The sequence below is a fragment of the Scylla paramamosain genome, chromosome 11 (assembly GCF_035594125.1).
Source record: "Scylla paramamosain isolate STU-SP2022 chromosome 11, ASM3559412v1, whole genome shotgun sequence".
Lineage (NCBI taxonomy): Eukaryota > Metazoa > Arthropoda > Malacostraca > Decapoda > Portunidae > Scylla > Scylla paramamosain.
Window position 1 is genome coordinate 23,030,027 of NC_087161.1, and position 13,496 is coordinate 23,043,522.

Sequence of the window (13,496 nt, forward strand, 5' to 3'; positions counted from 1 at the left end):
TCTCATTTTCTCTCTTTCTACCTCCCATTTCATTCCTTGTATTTTTTTCTTTGTCACATTTTTTTACTTCTTTTATTTTACTTTTGCCTCTTTTTTTTTCCTTTTGTTGCGTTCTTTTTTTCTCCTCCTTCTCCTCCTCCTTCTCCTTCTCCTTCTCCTCTCAATTTTTTTCTCCCATTTTTATCCTTTACATTTTTTTTTTCTAACGTATTCCGCTTCGTATTTTTACCTTTACTTGTTTCTTTTCCTTTCCATTTGTTTCCTTTTCCTTCCTCCTCCTCCGTAAATTTGTTCCTTCAATCTTTTTCTTTCTTCTGAACTTATTTCTCTTTCTTTTTCAGGCTCTGTTTCAGCAGTCTAATTTCAATATTTTTTTATTTCTTATAGTGTCTTTTTTTCTCTCATTTACTTCTCTTCTTCTTCCTCCCCTCTTCCTTTTGTTCTTTCTTAATTCCTACTTTCTTCTTTATACATTATTTTCTTCTAGTTTTCTCCTTAGCTTGTTCTTTCTTTCTTGATTTATTTTTACTATTTTATGAATATTTTTCACTTGTCTCTTCCTCTTACTCGATTATTTTCCTTCTCTTTTTTTATTCCTTCTTTCGCCTTATACATATTTTTTTTTTTTTTACTTTTTCCCTTGGGCTTCCTCATTTTTTTTATCACCTTGCATATTGTCATTTTCTCTACTCCCTGTCCCTTCACCTCTCAACTCCTTCTTTTCTCCCTTACACGACATTTCTTCTCTCTAATATGCTTCTTTTTTTCCCTCCACTCTGTAAACTGACTTTTTTCCCATTAGCTTCTATCTGTTCCATCACCCCCCTCCTTTCTGGTCCTCCTCCTCCTCTTCCTCCTCCTCCTCTGCTCCCGGGCCATTCAGGAATCCATGTTTACGATGTGTTAATGGACGCTGGTAGGGCTGAGGGGCGCCGCGTGGCATCGCTGGTCCCCGCAACACATGAATTAGCATCACTTATGAATGCTGGTGACGCGGGTGTGGTGAGGTGCAGAGGATCCATCTTCGTCTTCATCATCATCGTCATTATCATAATATTCCTCGTCATCGCCGTCGCCCGCCCGTCCTATCGTCAATTGGTATCGTGGTATTTATTGTAATGAGGTAAGTTTTTCTTCTTTTTTCTCTCTATCTTTTTTTTTTTCGTTTCTCGTCTTTTTTGTGTGTGTGTGTCTGTGTGTGTCTGTTTGTCGTGTCTGAAAAATTCTCTCTCTCTCTCTCTCTCTCTCTCTCTCTCTCTCTCTCTCTCTCTCTCTCTCTCTCTCTCTCTCTCTCTCTCTCTCTCTCTCTCTCTCTCTCTCTCTCTCTCTCTCTCTCTCTCTCGGTCACTGCTAATGCTCTTGTGGGAATTTCACGACAGTGATGGCACGTCATAATTTGCATGATTTGACAATGTATAGCAAAAGAGAGAATAACACCGAAAAAAAAGTTATTACAGAGATAAAATACAGAGAAACAAAAGGTAGATAAAATTTTGTCCCGATCTATTACACGTTCTGTAATTTTCCAGTCCAGAGAAGAAGTAGAAAGTTAAAAAAAAATACAAGGAACATTCAGCGGCGTCCGTTACCAGTGAGGAGAGAGAGAGAGAGAGAGAGAGAGAGAGAGAGAGAGAGAGAGAGAGAGAGAGAGAGAGAGAGAGAGAGAGAGAGAGAGAGAGAGAATAAAAAAAGAGAATAGAGCAGCGTGCTAAAATCAGACCAGGAGAAAAAGCGACCAACTCACGTGCGGTATTTCTGGCGGCGGAGGTGAAAGACGTCAAGAACAGGTAATAGGAAGGTGTGGGCCCAAAAAAAATATTTCACTGATACTTACATTTTCATACAAGAACTTAGAGAGAGAGAGAGAGAGAGAGAGAGAGAGAGAGAGAGAGAGAGAGAGAGAGAGAGAGAGAGAGTCCAGTGTAAGTAAGAATGAGGTCACAGCTAGAACAATGAGGATCTGAAGAGGTCTCCCTCCCTCTCTCTCTCTCTCTCTCTCTCTCTCTCTCTCTCTCTCTCTCTCTCTCTCTCTCTCTCTCTCTCCCTCCATCCTTTCTTCCTTCCATTCTTTCAGCGTCTCGACCCTTGCCCTCAGCTCTCTCTCTCTCTCTCTCTCTCTCTCTCTCTCTCTCTCTCTCTCTCTCTCTCTCTCTCTCTCTCTCTCTCTCTCTCTCTCTCTCTCTCTCTCTCTCTCTCTCTCTCTCTCTCTCTCTCTCTCTCTCTCTCTCTCTCTCTCTCTCTCTCTCTCTCTCTCTCTCTCTCTCTCTCTCTCTCTCTCTCTCTCTCTCTCTCTCTCTCTCTCTCTCTCTCTCTCTCTCTCTCTCTCTCTCTCTCTCAAGGGGACGCCGGCTAAAGGTAAATCATGCACACCTGTTAATGTCATCAGCTCACCTGCTCTACCTGATGTACTTTAGAAAACGCTGCTGGACTTTAATTTACCTTCCGTCTCGTCCTTTTTTTCATCTTTCTCTCTCCGTCCTTTTTTTTTTCATCGTTCTCTCCCTCTCTCTTCATTAACTTGCGTTCTCTTCTCTCTCTCTCTCTCTCTCTCTCTCTCTCTCTCTCTCTCTCTCTCTCTCTCTCTCTCTCTCTCTCTCTCTCTCTCTCTCTCTCTCTCTCTCTCTCTCTCTCTCTCTCTACTTTTCCTTTTCCTCGTTCATATTTTTTTTAATTTGTTTCGTCTCTCCCTTTGCAACTGTCATTTCAATTCTTCCTCTCCTCTCTCTCTTTCTCTTTCTCTCTTCTTTTATACATTAGCTTTTCATTGAATTCATCTTTCTTTCCCTTTAATCCTTCATCATTCCTGCCAATCACTCTTGCTCAGTAACCTTCCGCTTCCCCCTTCTCTCTCTCCCTCGCTCTCTCTCGCTCTCTCGCTCAAGGTCTCTAGTTACACAAATCTCTTAAATTATCAAAGCACTTCTGCATGACTTTTTGTTAGCGGCGGACAGAATCAGGCCGGCGGTGGGGGAGGAAGAGGAGGGGGAAGAGACGCGAGTTTTTAGTGATTCGTGATTCGAGAGACAGGAGAAAGCGTTACCTTTTCAAACACGGTTATTTTGAGGGAAGATTGTCGCTTACCTTACCTTTCTTTGTGGCTCCCTGACTGACTGGCTTTTCTATCCCGAGCTTCTCCGTGATGCGATTGTTAGACTTTTACAGTGTTATTTTAATGTTTTTCTTTCTTTTTTTCATCAATCTCTTCCTCCTCCATGAAGTGTTCGTACATGCTGGTATTTGTTCAAGAAGGTCGAGGTGATTATCTTGTCGAAAAGTCTTGAAATTATCGTTCCACGTATGCTCAGAAAAATCACATGTTGAAATTGCATCTGTTCGAGGAGAGAGACCGACAGATAGACACTGAAAAAGACAGACAGACAGAGAGAGAGAGAGAGAGAGAGAGAGAGAGAGAGAGAGAGAGAGAGAGAGAGAGAGAGAGACTGTTACGTAACTTTCACTCACTCTTTTTCACTATATTTGACGATCATTTATCACTGGACTGGACATGTCACACACACACACACACACACACACACACACACACACACACACACACACACATTGAACTATTCCTCCGACCCTCCTAGTAAAAAAAATGTAGCGTCAAAAAGTTCCCTTCACTAAACCCTGAAAAAAAAAAAGAAGGAAAATAGGTAAATAAAAGTGAACTTCTCTCCCCCACAGCGCCATCTCTCGGTCTGAGCAGAAGTCGGCGGGATGTTGTAAAATTCGGGGTGAAGTTGGAAGTCCCGAATTGGGCATGTCGTTGTGGGAGGAGCAGAGGAAGATGGCATCACTTCGGGGACAAACATTATCTCTCTTTTGTCTCCTCTTCCTTCTCTCTTCTTTCGCCTCTTTAATCGCGTTTTCTTCCGTCTCATTCTAAACTTTTCCTTCTTTACTTTTCTCATCTTTTTTTTCTCATATCGTTCTATCATCTTTTCTTTTCTTTCTTATTTTCTTTATTTCTTTCCTACTTTATTGCTGTTCCCTCTTTCTTTCATTCTCTTTCTCACTTTTATTCTTTTCTTCTTTCACTCACTTCTCTTCGTTCTCTCCTCCCGCTCTTTCTCATTTTCTCTCATTTTTCCCTTTTCTTCTCTTTCATCAATTTTTCTTTCTCTCCGTCTTTGCTTCCCTTCTGTTATCTTCTGTTTTTTATCCTTCTTTACTTCATGTTTAGCTGAATTTTTCTCGTTACTCCTCTCTTACACGTCCCTCGTTTCCTACTTTCTTATCTTCCTCTGCTATATCTCACTCTCCTCCTCCTCCTCCTCCTCCTCCTCCTCCTCCTCCTCCTCCTCTTCCTCCTCCTCCTCCTCCTCCTCCTCCTCCTCCTCCTCTTCCCACTGCTATAGATACGTACATAACATTCCTGCCATTAGCAACTGTGAAGGTTCTCCAATTCTGCGGTGAAGATGGGAGGAGGGAGGGAAGGAAGGCTCTCTCTCTCTCTCTCTCTCTCTCTCTCTCTCTCTCTCTCTCTCTCTCTCTCTCTCTCTCTCTCTCTCTCTCTCTCTCTCTCTCTGTCGTGGAGCGAGTTTCAGGCACCATTACATTACCACTGCCCATTCCTCCTCCTCCTCCTCCTCCTCCTCCTCTTCTTCCTCCTCCTCCTCCTCCTCCTCCTCCTCCTCCTTACCCTCTGCTATACCCTAATATTCATCCTTTATGGTTATTTGATCCAGTCTTCTTCCCTTCTCCATCTCCTTTCCTTCCCTCTTCCTTTCCTTCGTGTCTCCTCTCCCCTTTCCATCTGCTCGATGCCCTCCCTTTCCTTTTTCCTCATCTAAATGACACGCTAAGATGGTTATTTATACTTTGGAACATGTGCCTCTAGACATTGAAGGAAGAGGAGGAGGAGGAGGAGGAGGAGGTAAGAGTATCAGATCAAAAGTACTTACATAATGAACTTCTTAATAGATGAATAACCATAACATGTAAAGAATAAGGTGCAAATGGTAATTGAGTGTAATATGTTTGCATTTGGCGGGAGGAAAATGATTTGTCAGTAAAATTATCACCTGTCTTGTAATGCAGGGGATGAGGGTGGTGGTGAGGGTGGTGTTGGTTTGCGCAGGTGAGGTGAGGGCTTAATGATGAAACGGGGCGGGGAGGGGATGAAGGGGTACAGGGGACACAGGTGGTGGCAGGCAGGTAGGTGGCCGTGACTCATGGATTAGCGCTAAATTAATCACGGAGACTTTTTTTCATATCGCGGTAATATTTTCGTCACAGTAACCTTTAGTGACGCGGGTTTGATTGGTTGGATGACTGAGCGAAAAGAAAAGACTATGAAATTGTAAGTGTTCCGTGACATTTATTGTTTATTTATATATATATATATATATATATATATATATATATATATATATATATATATATATATATATATATATATATATATATATATATATATATATATATATATATATATATATATATATATATATATATATATATATATATATATATATATATATATATATATATATATATATATATATATATATATATATTATAATTATTATTATTATTATTTTTTTGTATATGTTATTCTGATCAACATGCTTCTTTAACTCTGTGTGCACGTCTGTTCGACTGTTCGAATGCATGTTTTCTTTTCCTTTCTTTTTTTTTTCATACTGTGACATTTCTTGTTTCTTTATTTTCGTCTGTGTGTTATTCTGATCAATGTATTTCTGTGTTTGTATGTTAGTATGTGTGTATGCATGTATGTACGAGCATGTAAGTATGTTTGCGTATCTCTTTCGTTCTATGCCTTGCTTTTATGCGTGCATTTTCTCTCTCTCTCTCTCTCTCTCTCTCTCTCTCTCTCTCTCTCTCTCTCTCTCTCTCTCTCTCTCTCTCTCTCACAATTGTACCACGCGGCAGGGATTTGCTTTATCACTGAGAAAACACCCCAGTGCATCACCACCACCATTACCACTATTACCAGGAACAACACCAACAATAACAACAACAAAGTCAACAACAGAAGCAGGAGGGGGAGGAGGAGGAGGGGAAGGGAAGCATTCAGACCCGGCGAGCTTATCATTGATGTGTGAGAGTTGGGAAGGGGAGGAAGAGGGAAGGAGAGGGTGGAGAAGAGAGAGAGTAGAGAAGGGAGGTGAAGCGACAGCGAGAGAATGAGAGAGTAAGGATAGAATAGGATAAAAGGGAGAGGAGAGAAAGAGGATGAGGATGAGGAGGAGGAGGAGGAGGAGGAGGAGGAATACAGGACTCAGTGTAACATTTTGACTGACGTATCTTTGTTTTCACAGATCAGCTGATTGGATTCTCTTCACTCAACTTGACACGAGCTGAAACCTCTTCCCTCTTCATTGTACGTGATTATGTAAGTACTGGAACTGTCTCATTGCTTTGCCTTCTCACTGCTGTCGCTTATTCAGAAGTTCGTAAGGATTATTTTTTCCAGGCAGATTGTGAGTTAAAGGGAAGATGTTAGTAAATTACTTTCCTGTATCATAATTTCAGAAAACACGTGTGATTGCAGAAGGAATGACTGTATAGATTAAATTTCCAGTCTTTGTTTATATTTATGGTAGATATTTTTTTTATGAAGTGTGGATTGCTGTTATTTGCTGTTATGTTTGCCTTTATTTGCTCTTAGTTATATTTTTTTTGCACAGTCAAATGTTCCAGGATCAATCAGGTGAAGTAACAATCACCGCACTGTCAATAGCAGTGAAAGGATGACGAGATACATGCATTATGATTTCCGCTTACATGTTTTTCACCGTTAAATGCTAAAGCTATTTAAATCACAAAACATTCTCTTCATCATTACCACCATTACCATTACTATCATCACTGCCTCCCATTAACTTTATACACCACGACCACGACACCATACATGCATTATACTAACCACAATACTTAATAATTAACGCTGAACACGTATTGAACCTCACACTGCACCACATCTTCATAACCACCCACCGTCTCCACTACTATTGCTATCACCATCATTTCCTTCCATTAACTTTTCACACCCCAGCCCATCATCAACATACACCTTAGATTACAGTAATTACACAATACTCCATACGTTGAGCGCTGTATTTCACGCGTATAACACATTGCTGCCGTCAACAAGCCACATCCCGCTCGCATAAATTCATGGTCTTTATTAGCACATTATTAACTCGCAGGTAATCCCCTTCCTGCCTTGATCCAGGTGAGCCGGCGTGACCTTGAGGTGAGGCTGAAGGACGAGGTGAGAGAGAGAGAGAGAGAGAGAGAGAGAGAGAGAGAGAGAGAGAGAGAATTATTAATACACTCCATGACGGGCAGATGTTTCCTCATGTCCGTAAAATTTACCGTGACGAATATGACACAAGCCCCTCCCATAAGGGCGCGCGCGTGCACACACACACACACACACACACACACACACACACACACACACACACACACACACACACACACACACACACACACACACACACACACACACAAAGACCATGGTGTGTACGCCTATTCTGGGAAAAAAAACTTTAAATTTCTCCTCCTCCTCCTCCTCCTCCTCCTCCTCCTCCTCTTCCTCCTCCTCCTCCCTTCCTTCTTCCTCATCACCCTCACCCTCCCCATATCCGGAGTCCATGATTGGAGTGATGGGGAGAGAGAGGGGAGGAATGGGCAGGAGAATGGGGAGTGTAGGGGAGAGGCAGAGGGAGAGGGGCAAGGGCGGTCAGCTGCTGCATGGGGTGATCAGGAGCAAAGGGCGATAAAGATAGGGAGAGATGAGGGAGGTGATAAAGAGTGGAGAATAAAAGGTCAATTATGGATATAGAGTTTGTATGTTGGTTGCTTTGTTTGGTCGTGTGTCCTCCTCCTCCTCCTCCTCCTCCTCCTCCTCCTCCTCCTCCTCCTCCTCCTATTTTCCTTTTTAATTCCTCCCCTTCTTTCTCTTCTCTTCCCACGTGTATCTCCCTTTCCATCTCCCTTCTCATTTTCTTCATCGTTGCCCCGTTTCTCTTCATTTGCAATTTCCTCACTTGACTCCCTCCCTCTTTGCTTTAATGCATTCTTTGTCTTCTTTATGGTTTAATTTCCTTTATTCTCGCGCGTATTTATTTCTCTTGCTTTCTTGGGTCATTATTGCTTCATTAGTACTCTTGACTTTATCTGTGTTTAGTTGTATTACGTTTTCTCTTTGCTTTAAATCTTTCTACTCCGCTGTTTTGCATTTTTCTTCTGTAACTTTGACTTTTTTAAGATTTAATTTCTTTTTATTCGTCTTAAAGTCTATGTTATTATTTTGTGATGTGCAAGTTGCCTTCCTTTTATTTTCGTTTTTAATCTTCTTCACTCAACTCGTTCTGTTTTAAGCAGCAGCAGCAGCAGCAGCAGCAGTAGTAGTAGTAGTAGTAGTAGTAGTAGTAGTAGTAGTAGTAGTAGTAGTAGTAGTAGTAGTAGTAGTAGTGGGGAATCTTGATTACTGTAGATTGTATTGATACTGAAAACGAATAGAACAGAAAAAAAAGGAGAAAAAAAAAGCAAAAATAAAGTAGGAGGAAAAGGAGGAGGAACAATAAGAAGAACATCAAAAAGGAAAAGAGAATAAAGGAGAAGCAGGAAGAGGCCGAGGAGGCAGAAGAAGAACACGAAGACGAACAACAACAAGAAGGAGAAATAACAGAAACAGGATGAGGCCGAGGAGGAGGAGAAAAAGAAGATAAAGAAAAATAAGAGAACCTGAAGGAGAGAAGGAGGAGGAGGAGGAGGAGGAGGAGGAGGAGGAAAAGGAAAAGCCAAGTGGGAAAAATAGCAAGTTTTACTCCTCCTTGATTCATGTGGAGCCATTTTTGAGTGTGACTTAAACATTAGAATTGGTGTTCAAGTGGCACTTCGAGGATAATTTTACGATGGCGAATGAGGTGTTTTTATTACTTAATCTACGTACGTGTGTGTGTGTGTGTGTGTGTGTGTGTGTGTGTGTGTGTGTGTGTGTGTGTGTGTGTGTGTGTGTGTGTGTGTGTGTGTGCGTGCGTGCGTGCGTGCGTGCGAAGAACGAGGATGTGAAATGCAAATTCTCTGGATTGGTCTGGAGGTAAGAGGAGGAGGAGGAGAGGGAGGAAGGAGGGTAAGAGAAACAAAGGAAGGAAGGAAGAAACGAGAAGGTGGAGGAGGAGGAAGAAGAGAAGTGTGAAAAGGAAAATAAACAAGTGGATGGTAAGAGGAGAGAAGGAGGGGATAATCCTGTGAGGAAAGGATCGAAGGAGGAAGGAAGGGAAGAGATGAGAGAGGGAAGGGGAGGAGATCAGTAGAGAGAGAGAGAGAGAGAGAGAGAGAGAGAGAGAGAGAGAGAGAGAGAGAGAGAGATTCCTATCGCCATTATGGGAAACTGTACAAATGTTTATATTCCCCTCGCTAACACCTGACTGCCCTCCTTCCCTCCCTTCCTCTCTCTCCCTTTTTTTACTCTCTCTCTCCCTTTTCTCTTCTGTCCCTTCCCCTCCCTTCTCTTTTCTCTTCTGTCCTCTCCCTTCCCCTCTTCCCTCCCCTCTTCTTTAGTTGTCCTCTCCCGACCCTCATAACCCCAATGTCGCCGTCACTCGCCTTTCTCCCTCCCCCATTCTCTCTCTCTCTCTCTCTCTCTCTCTCTCTCTCTCTCTCTCTCTCTCTCTCTCTCTCTCTCTCTCTCTCTCTCTCACGTAAGTAAAACACAACACATTTCTAATTTAGTTTTTTTTTCTATTGCATCTTTTATATTTTAGTGAAGAATAATAATTGAATATACTTATTTCTTACTGCCTTTGCTACTTTCGAAAAAAAACTTTAAAACTTTTAAACGAATGTAAATTTATCTTTTTTTTTTTTTGTAAGTCATGTTGTGTTCCATTCATTTAGTAAAAGATTAAGAGTGTGTGTGTGTGTGTGTGTGTGTGTGTGTGTGTGTGTGTGTGTGTGTGTGTGTGTGTGTGTGTGTGTGTGTGTGTGTGTGTGTGTGTTTGTATCACCTACTCTCTCTCTCTCTCTCTCTCTCTCTCTCTCTCTCTCTCTCTCTCTCTCTCTCTCTCTCTCTCTCTCTCTCTCTCTCTCTCTCTCTCTCTCTCTCCTTCCCTCATCTAATTAAATACTTTCTCACCTGCCCCTCAATCTTGTCTCCCTTCGCCTTTCCTCTTTCCTCCCTCCATCCGCTGCTCTCTTTCTTCCTTAAATTGCCTCTCATCGTCCTTTCCGCCAACACTCCTTCCACATCTTTCTTCCTCAAGTGATTCTTTCTTCCTTTCTCTTCCTCTCTCCTTACTTCTCCCTCTTCCTGTCTCGCTTTTCCAGCCGTGTTGAGTTTGCATGGTGTTCTGTGTTTACTGGTTCTAAATTAACTCTTTTTCTTAGTTATGAAGGCTTCTTTTATTTCACTCTTATTACATTGTATTCTTTTTTTATCTTGTTTATTTGTTGTATTTTTTTTTTTTTATTACGTGTATGTCCATCATTTTTTTTTTTCTCATTTGTTAAAAGGGAGTCTTTTCTCCACGGTACTTTTCACACACACGCACACACACGCACACACACACAAAAGGCCATCATCCCTCTCTGCTAGATGTACACATGTTTTTTTCCTTCATCTTTATTCATTCCATACATTTCTTCCTCCTTTTCTTGAGTATATCTCCTTCTTTCCCTCCCCTCCCTGCCTGCCTGCCCTCCCTGCCATTCCTCCCTCCCTCTGCCTTCCTCTCCCTTCCTCTCTCACTCCTGATCCCGGACCAACAAACTTCACACTTGCGCTTACACCTCTAATTTATGTTGCTATTTGCATCCTCCTCTTTGTGTGGGGAATGGCCTCTCTCCCTTGGCTTGGAAGGAGGAGGAGCAGGAGGAGGAGGAGGAGGAGGAGGGGAGTAGGAGGAGGAGGAGGACAGGCGGATAGGGTCAGGTGAGTTATTGCCCTTTTCTTTATTTCATTTTCAACTTTCGTGTCTTATTTTTCATTTCTTTCTTTCTTCATGTAGGAATTGTTCTATTTGTTATCTCTCTCTCTCTCTCTCTCTCTCTCTCTCTCTCTCTCTCTCTCTCTCTCTCTCTCTCTCTCTCTCTCTCTCTCTCTCTCTCTCTCTCTCTCTCTCTCTCTCTCTCTCTCTCTCTAAAACTAGGTTGTTTTTTTTAAGATTTTCTCCTGTTTCTTGTAATTAATGTTGTACTCGTTATATATCCTTTGCTTCTTTATTCATTTCGTTTATTTTGGTACGTTTGTTTCGCCTTCACTACATTTTTCCTTCTTTTCTTACGCTATGAATCTCCTTTTTTTCCCCGAGCTTCCCGTATGAACTTTTTTTTCTTTTATTCCTCCGCGTTCTCTCCCTTCCCTCCCGCCAACCTTCCTTTTGTTCGTCTGTTTGCCTGCCTCCCTCCTCCACTACACACACACACACACACACACACACACACACACACACACACACACACACACACACACACACACACACACACACACACACACACACCACAGCATAGATTGTCACAAGTTGAGGACGAAGTAGAAGGCAAAAAATAATAAAAATAAACAGAAGTCAACTAAAAATCTTAACTCCATCTTAGGACTTATAAATTTTGTCAAACTTGCAACGTGAATCTTCAAACTGAGCGAATATTACGTAACAAAAAAAAATACTTAGCGGAGAAAATACTGTACAATTTGTGTAGACACTGAAATCGCCATGTGTCGCCACTTTTCCAGCTTCACGTCTTTGTAAGCTTAGAAAATTACAGTGTTATCTTAATGTACATCTTATTTAGAGTTGCCGGGGTTGGTTTTCAAGAGAGTGTTTGTGTCTGCGTTACTTAGATAGCACATTTGTGGCCACGTCAAAGTAGAAGGGACACTTTTCGCCGTTGTTAAGTTTCTTTAGATACTGTTAGACACTTAATACTCACCGTGATTTTTGTCAGCATTAGATATCGCAGTTATTGGTGTGTCTAAGAGGAAAATCCACTTTTTTGACGCTGTTTATTCAATTAAGACAACTTTCAGAGCTTATCCATGCGTTTTTTTTTTCCTCACTGCAAATGAACTGGTTAGGAATAGAAGAAAATAGAATGAAAAACAAACTTAGTCAATTTAGACAACTTTCAGACACTTAATACTTATGAATGCGTTGTTGTTGTTGTTGTTTTTCACACTGCGAATAAACTGGTTGTAAATAACAAAAAAAAAAAAGGTAAAATAAAAAAAAAGAAAACTTAGAACGGCCTGTTTGAAAATAAAAGAAAAAAGAATGAGATGGAAAGAGGCCGAGCAGCCCACAAAGAAAAATGTAAATACGGAAATTAAACCAGCAGGTAAAATAAGGCGAGGCGTAAATCACAACCACATATATGGGATCCTGCCGCTGCTATTTGTACAAGACTCTCCCCCTCCCCCTCCCCTCCCTCAAGCCCTCCCACTCTCCCCTTATCTTCCCTTCAACCCTCCTTACCTCCTCTCTTCCCTTCTTACTTCCTCTCTTCCCCTTCTCACCTCTATCTCTTCCCTTCTCTTATATTCTTTCCATTCCTTTCTTTCTTTCCACATCTACTCTTCTCCCCTTATTTTCCCTCCTACCATATTTCCCTCCTTTCTCACCTCCCCTCCTTTTTCCGTCTTACATCCTCTCAGCTTCCTCTCCTCCTCTTTACTTTCCTTCCTTAGCTTCCTTTCACTCTTCCTTCCTCCCCTTCAATCATTCTTTCCTTTTCCTTACTTTCCCTCCACCTTTTCTTACCCTCCTTCTCCTCCACCTTTTTCTTCCTATTCCCATCCCTCCCCTTTCCTCTCTATCCCCTCTTCCTTCCCCTAAACTTCCCTCCAATCTCTTTTCCCTCCCCTTGACTTCCTTCCACCCCTCCCTTCCCTAATCTCTCATCCACCCCTCCTTCCTTCCCTATATAAGGACTCCTCCACTTCCTATAATCCACTCTACCTTTTTATTTCCCTCTTCACCCTCTCTTGACTATCTTTCTCGGCGCCCCTTTATTCTCCTTCTCTTCTTCTTTTGCTTCTACATATCCTTTCCTCTTCCTTTTCTTCTTCCATCTCTCCTCTTCCTCTTACTTTCCCACAGATTTCCTCCACTGTCTTCATTCCTTACATTTCCCGCTCTTCTTTCCCTTCCGCCATCCACTCTCTCTCTCTCTCTCTCTCTCTCTCTCTCTCTCTCTCTCTCTCTCTCTCTCTCTCTCTCTCTCTCTCTCTCTCTCTCTCTCTCCCAGGCTTCTCCCTGCCTTAGGACATTCCTGAAGAAGCCGTTTGTTTGTCTGTGTCCTGCCGCTGCATTGTGGGAGGGCGTGAAGAGAGAGAGAGAGAGAGAGAGAGAGAGAGAGAGAGAGAGAGAGACACAGACACCTTTTTGACATGAGAGGGAGATTATCTAAGGACACTCGAGGAGGATTACCTTACCATGGGGATTACTTCACTTTGGAGGAGGAGGAGGAGGAGAAGAAGATGAGGAGGAGGAGGAGGAGAAGAGAAGAAGAGGAGGGTCAAT

General features: G+C 42.1%; 1 long non-coding RNA gene across 1 annotated transcript in view; it reads left to right on the forward strand.

Moving 5' to 3' along the window:
• LOC135105083 (uncharacterized) overlaps positions 1–13,496 on the forward strand; it is a 185,464-nt gene that overhangs the window by 113,114 nt on the left and 58,854 nt on the right. Inside the window, exon 3 of the long non-coding RNA XR_010270699.1 lies at positions 6,285–6,358. This is a non-coding gene — a long non-coding RNA (uncharacterized LOC135105083). The remainder of the gene's footprint in view (positions 1–6,284; positions 6,359–13,496) is intronic.